Below are 7,500 nucleotides of genomic sequence, written 5' to 3'. Positions count from 1 at the left end.
GATTTAAAAAAATATCAATCATCCTTTTATTTATAGCAAATTGTTTACAGGATTACTCAATGCATACAGAGTTGGGCAAAAGTAGGTTTACAGTTGTAAGTATAAAAAACAGAGTTTATTCTTGTATTATTATTTATTAACTAGAGGCCCGGTGCACAAAATTTTGTGCATTCAGGGGGGGGGGTCCCTCTGCCTGGCCTGTGCCCTCTCACAGTCTGGGACCCCTCAGGGGATGTCCACCTGCTGGCTTAGGCCCACTCCCTGGGGGATCGGGCCTAAGCTGGCAGTCAGACATCCCTCTGGAAGCCCGGGAGCCCTCGGGGGATGTCCACTTGCCAGCGGGGAGCAGGCCTAAGCTGCAGTGGGACATCCTTAGCACTGCTGAGGAGGCGGGAGAGGCTCCCGCCACCACTGCTGTGCTGGCAGCTGTCAGCCTGGCTTGTGGCTGAGCAGAGCTCCCCCTGTGGGAGCACACTGACCAGCAGGGGGCAGCTCCTGCATTGAGCGTCTGCTCCCTGGTGGTCAGTGTGTGTCATAGTGACCAGTCATTCCCAGTCGTTCTGCTGTTAGGGTCAATTTGCATATTACCCTTTTATTATATAGGATAGAGGCCTGGTGTACAGGTGGGGGCCGGCTGGTTTGCCCTGAAGGGTGTCCCTGATCATGGTGGGGGTCCCGCTGGGGGTCCCGCTGGGGTGCCTGTCCAGCCTGGGTGAGGGGCTGAGGGCCGTTTTCAGGCTGGCCACACCCCCCTCAGGGTGTGTGAGGGGGGTCCTGCTGGGGTGCCTGGCCAGCCTGATTGAGGGGTGAGGGCTGTTTTAAGGCTGGCCACACCCCCTTCAGAGTGAGGGTCCCCACTGGGGTGCATGGCCAGCCTGGGTGAGGGGATGAGGGCCGTTTTCAGGCTGGCCACACACCCCCGGTGACCAAAGCTCCCAGCCTCTCCTTTTTTTCTTTTTTTTTTTCTGGGATTTATTTATCTTCTATAATTGAAACTTTGTAGCCTTGAGTATAGCCCAAGGCTGGTCAGGACATGAGGGAAGCTTGGCTTCCTCCATCGCCAGGGGCAGCCCAAGCCTCCTGCTTGCTCCAGCTCTGTGGCTGCCGCCATCTTAGTTGGGTTAATTTGCATACTCACTCCTGATTGGCTGGTAGGCATGGCTTGTAGGCATGGCTTGTGGGCATGGCTTGGGGCGTGGCTTCAGCGTAGTGGAGGGACAGTTAATTTGTATGTTTCTCTTTTATTATATAGGATTATTATATTATTTTCCATATGAACAACTGTGAACTTACTATTGTCCCACCCTATATTTGTAAAAGGTAAATTAACAAAATAAATTACCAGCTAAAGATCATTTGCATTTCATTTAGCATGGAAGGTGAAGTTTAGAATAAGTCCTTTGTAATGTATCATTTTGCCATTCCTATGTAATTTCAGTGTAATCCCGAATACAAATCAGTTCAATCTAGAACTGAAGCTATATCAATTTCAAAATAGCTTTAAATCTACTGAACATTTTTATTTCTGAGTACATGGGTGTCTCTACCTATCTAACTTAGGTAGAGTTCATCTTAATAATAATAAAAACTATCAGCAATTGATAGCTTGCTATGTGTGTCACTGTACTAAGTATTGACAAAATAGCAAAAATGATAAAAGCCCTATTCAAAATCAGCCAAACCAGGATTGAAATACTGACACTGCCATATCCTAACTTTGTGATTTTGTCTTCTTTTCTTCATCTGGAAAATGGGTATAATTGTTGTAAGGATTAAATAAGAAAATAATCTTGACATTAAGAGTAACTGTTAGTCGATTAACCATCCTCAGCTTCAATTTAATGATAACATGTAATGGGCCAAATGCACTCGAATACCTGATACTTTTTCCTTCTCTCCCATTACTCACCCAAGACAAAGTTTTGTAGTTGGTTGAGTGTCTTCTGATAAAAGTACTTCATGAAATATTCTGGTTACTTATGTAGGGATCAATAAATTTAAATGAGTATGAGCTGTTATGAGAATTCAAGGAGATTAGAAAGAAGTAAATGGGCCAATTTTGGAGTTAATGCTAAATGGTTCCAATTATTCCAAAGCAATTCAGTCTCTTTCCAGCGGGTGTGTAATCAGATTATCTGGAATCTGTTTGGATAAGCCTAACTGAATTAAACTGTTTACTTCAAAGCTGCTTTTTTTCCCCCCATCGCTACCACCCGGAAGCATTGAGTAGCCCCACAACTGAGTTTGCTATGAGACTGATTTCCCATATGTATTGCAGCCTGTTCTTGATGCTCATTTTCACACTTAAGTCTCCCAGGAGTGCAGGATTACTTGCCTGCATCCGATTACAGAGAGTCCAGAGATGTTAGTTTCTCACGTCTACATCAGGAGGTAGGAATTCTAATGTAAAAAATTGCCAACATTTAGAAAACGTTAAAAAATGTTGGTGATGTACAAATGATTTGAGTTCAACCTTCTATAAGTAATGTAGTTATATTCCTATGACGGGGTACTAAAATTGTCTCTGAATTTTTGTTCTTTTACATAATGCTGTGCTGAATATTGTTTATAAATGGACTTTTAAACATTCCTTAAGAGAGCCCTCCAAAGGGAATTGTTGCATTAAAATGTATGAACAACTTTATTGTGATTCTTAGCTCTGGTAGAATATGTCCATAATGGTTTTGGTAATACTCCTGCCATTTATATAGTCAAGTCCAATTTTTACATGACTAGATGTTACCGTTAATTCTGTGACAATATTTGAGGTACTAGAAGGGTCTAGTGCAGTGGTCGGCAAACTCATTAGTCAACAGAGCCAAATATCAACAGTGCAACGATTGAAATTTCTTTTGAGAGCCAAAATTTTTAAACTTAAACTATATAGGTAGGTACAATGTTATTAACTTAATTAGAGTACTCCTAAGGCTTAGGAAGAGCCACACTCAAGGGGACAAAGAGCCACATGTGGCTTGCGAGCCGCAGTTTGCCGACCACAAGTCTAGTGAAATGACTCTCTGAATGTTTAGATGGATGATTACATTGTTATTTGAAGTACTGAGTGCTATATATGTATGGAAAAACCAAGTCAGTTTTGGTTCAGGGCTATAGCCAAAATCTGTAAGAATTTCATGATAGAGTTGATAATTCTGTCCTGAATAAAATGGTGTATGACTATGTTTAGAGGAATTCTCTTCAATGTGGCTATGGTCCAGAAGTTCTTTTATCAGCAATTTATGATTGAAGATCAGCCAAGTGGCAAAAAATAGGCAAATACTAAAGTAGCGGTGCTAGGCTGACAAAGGGTAGTATGTTACTCTGTGCTTCTGGCCATCTAGTTGGTCTGCTTCCAAATATCTTGGGTGGAAGCTGTCTACATTATGCTGTTGAGAGCTTGACCTAAATCTCTTGGTTTAGCACTCTCTTGCAGATTGTATGCTTCTGGAGAATTCTTAAGAATTCTCATCTTGAGGTCACTAGCTGGGATGGACTACCGTGTTTTGAGGATACCTTGTGACTTTTTATCCATTAGATGTTGATCCAAGGATCCACCCTTTGGAATTTTACTGCTTTGGTAATGATCAGAACTTGATAATGTCCTTCCCATTAGTTCTCTGATATCTCTTTCAGAAGATGAATTCTTCTCGTTTTAGGTCATGCAGTGATTGCTGGATGGAATTTGAAGAGAGATGTTTATATCTGTTGATAAAACTGGGTGTTCTAAATGAGTATTTTTGGCTATATTTACTTGTATCAGGGCAGAGTCTAAACTTACAGGTTATGTTTCTGGTACATGGTTGGCTTCTTATTAAATCACAAGAAAGTGGTGAACTTCAAAGGGAGTTGGTATTATGGTCTAGGGCTAAGGATAGCACCTTGGTTCATAAAATTCAAGTGTTTTTCAACATTTGACTAACTTTAATTTGATATTTTAATTTGCCCTTTTTATTTTGCCTAAAATGTATGGATGCCTCAGGAAGAGTAATGTTTGCAGAGCTTTTTGATGTTTGTCCTAGTAAAATACATGCAGTTATTACTTGAAAGGTAGCTGACATTCCCCAAGTAAGGAATACAAATGAAGTAGCTTCTCGATGTTGTCAAGGTAGTTGCTCTTTGACAGGGAAAAGCTTTAATGACCCTGAAAGCAAGCATCCAACAATCAGAATAAAAAAATTAAATTCCATCTTAAGGGTCAAATAGACTTTGGAGTTTTATACTATTCATTCCCCACCTTTAGGAGTTTTGCCAGGATTATGTTTTCACAGGTAAGACATGCAGTAGAGACATATTTAGTTATTTTCCCTAAATTCTTCCACCAGTGTTGATGCATAATGGTGAGCAGGTTATTCTTGCTATAGTGTGGATTTTGTGAAGAATCTTGATCCACTTGAGGTTATCTGGTGCTATCAGTCAGCTATCCTAGGAATATCAGCAGTTATCTTTATACTAGAGGCCCAGTGCATGGATTTGTGTACTGGTGGGGTCCCTCAGCCTGGTCTGTCACCTCTCACAACCCAGGACCCCTGAGGGATATAGTAGTGCACCAAGCGGCAGGTGGCTGGGGAGGAGCCTGAGCCCGAGCCAGGCACTATGCAGGAGAGGCTTGTGCCGCCACAGCTGCGCTTGCCAGTCATAGCCCGGCATCTGGCACCGTCAGTCAGCTGACCGGTGCTCCCACCTGTGGGAGCGCACTGAGCACAGGGGGCAGCTTTCTCATTGAGCGTCTGCCCCCTGGGGGTCAGTGAACATTATAGCGGCCAATCAACTGGGTCGTTCGGTTGTTTGGTCACTTAGGCTTTTAAAAAAAATAGACTAGAAGGCCCGGTGCACAAAAAATTTGTTGACTGGCGGGGGGCAAGGGGGGTGGGTGTTCCCTCAGCCCCCACTTGGGCCTTTCACAGTCTGGGACCCCTCGGGGTATAACCCCCTGCTGGCTTTAGGCCCGCTTCCGGGTTGGCAGAGGGCAGGGCCCTATCCCTAGGGTGCCTTTTCCCGCAGCCCCCTGGTCCAGCTCAGAGCAGGGGCCGAGTGGGGGGTTTGGGGCACCGCCCCCTGTCACACTCAAGGCAGGGCCGATGGGGAGGTTGTGGTGCCACCCCCTGTCACGCACAGAGCAGCTGATTTGGGGGTTGGGGTGCTGCCCCCTGTCAGGAACAGAGCAGGGCCGATGGGGGAGGGGGGGTTGGGGTGCTGCCTCCTGTTATGCACAGAGCAGGGCCCATCGGGGGGTTGGGGTGCCACAACCTGTCACACACAGCGCAGGGCGATCAGGGGGTTGGGGATCTCCCCCCTGTCACGCACAGAGCAGGCCGATCAGGGGGTTGGGGTGCTGCCCCCTGTCACCCACAGAGCAGGGCCGATCTGGGGGTTGCGGCCCGCCCCTGTCACGCTGCTACAGGAGCCAGGAGGCCTCACGGCTCCGCTGATCCCAGTGCTGAGAGGCCTCGCAGCTCCGTTGATCCTGGGGCCCTGAGGCCTTTGCGGCTCCGCTGATCCTGGTGCCTGGAGGCCTCTCAGCTCCGCTGATCCCGGTGCTGGGAGGACTCGCTGCTCTGCGCCTTTGGGGCTGTTTGGCTTGGCTCCACCGCTTGGAGCCTGCGTATGCAAATTAACTGCCATCTTTGTTGCATATTGCCCTGATTAGCCAATGGGAAGCATAACAGAGGTACGGTTAATTACTCTTTTTGTCTTTTATTAGATAGGATAAGTTACATGCTTATAATTTCCAGTATTTGTTCTTTGATATTGAAGCTGAATTTTAATTATATGATGGCTTATTTGAACCCTTCAAAAATCTAGATTTTTGCTAAGCATCTCAGGGGCAAAAATCTCTATAAGGACTATCTACTTGTTAGCTTCTAAATTATTTATTTTAAAGAGAATTTTTGCCTTTAGAGTAGGTACTTCCTTTGTCAGCACTGGGGCATCCAGAAGTTCCTTAGCTACTTAATCATTTTTGATAGAGATCCCTTTGTGTTTAGAAAAAATTACTCTTTTCAAAGTATCCCAAATCATGGCTAATCCCAAACATCTATCATGCTCACTGTATATGGATATTTTTACTTGGGGAATCCAAGATGGTATGAAGAAACTCAATTGTTTTATTTTTCAAAGCCATTAAGTTGTTTTGGGGCCTTACTCTGTTTTTATTCTAAGACTCAATATGTTTGGGCAAATGCTAACGGTCTGTTAGGAGAACTATTTCCCGTTCTGGTATTTATTTATATACCATGTCTGGAATTTTTAGTTTAAGGCTATTCATAAAAAAATGAGACTAGTGCAGCAGAAGCATCTGCCTGTGGATCCACTCCCAGATGTTGACTGAAGTCATTGAAAACTTCTGATGGATTTCCCCCTTGTTTTTTGGCTTGCAAGACCGGATTAATATCTAGTCATTCTTACTGGAATTATAACAAGTGTAATCCTGAATAAGGGTTGCCCCACATTTTGTGCTTTTTTAAAAAAATCTTTATTATTGAAAGTATTATATATGTCCCCATTTTCCTCTTAATGACCTCTTCTAGCCTGCCCCTGCTCCCACCTCTGGCCTTTGCAATCCTATTGTCTGTGTACATGTGTTATGCACATATGCATATAAGTTCTTTGGTTGCTCTCTTTCTGTCCACCCAACTCACCTACCTGTGACTTCCCTCTGAGGTTCCACAGTCTGTTCAATGCTTGTATGACTTTGTATCTATTTTGTTCATCAGTTTATTTTGTTCATTAGATTTCACATATGAGTGAGATCATGTGATACTTGTCTTTCTCTGACTGACTCATTTGGCTTAGCATAATACTCTCCAGGTCCCTCCATGCTGTCTCAAAGGGTAAGAGATTCTTCTTTTTCACAGCAGCATAGTATTCCATGGTGGAAATGTACCACAGCCTTTTTGCCAGTGTGGCTCAGTGGTTGAGCATTGACCTATAAACCAGGAGGTACATGCCTAGGTTGCAGGCTCAATCCCCAGTAGGGGGTGGGCAGGAGGCAGCCAATCAGTGATTCTCTCTCATCATTGATGTTTCTATCACTCTCTCTCCCTTCCTCAGTGAAATCAATTATATATATACTAGAAGCCTGGTGCACGAAATTCATGCGGGGGCAGGGGGGTCCCTCAGCCTGGCCTGCACCTCTCTAATCTGGGACCCCTTGGGGGATGTCCCGGGGATTGGGCCTAAACCGGCAGTCAGACATCTCTCTCACAATCAGGGACTGCTGGCTCCTAACCACTCACCTGCCTGCCTTCCTGATCACCCCTAACCCCTCTGCCTGCCTGCCTGATCGCCCCTACCTTGCCTCCCTGCCATTGTGCAGCATGTATATATTATTCCTTTTTTATCCTTTAATACTCTTAACCACAAAGCCAGTGATATTGTTCTTAATTTTTTAGATATGGAAATTGGAACCTAAGGAATTAAGAAAAGTGTCCATGGTCACATAGCTGGTCTCAAAAGTTTATCCTTTTGTGGAGGTAACAAGGAGTGTTTGTGAAATTCACACTA

The sequence above is a fragment of the Myotis lucifugus genome, unplaced genomic scaffold, assembly GCF_000147115.1.
Source record: "Myotis lucifugus unplaced genomic scaffold, Myoluc2.0 scaffold_609, whole genome shotgun sequence".
Classification (NCBI taxonomy): domain Eukaryota; kingdom Metazoa; phylum Chordata; class Mammalia; order Chiroptera; family Vespertilionidae; genus Myotis; species Myotis lucifugus.
Note: the sequence above shows the minus strand (reverse complement) of the source record.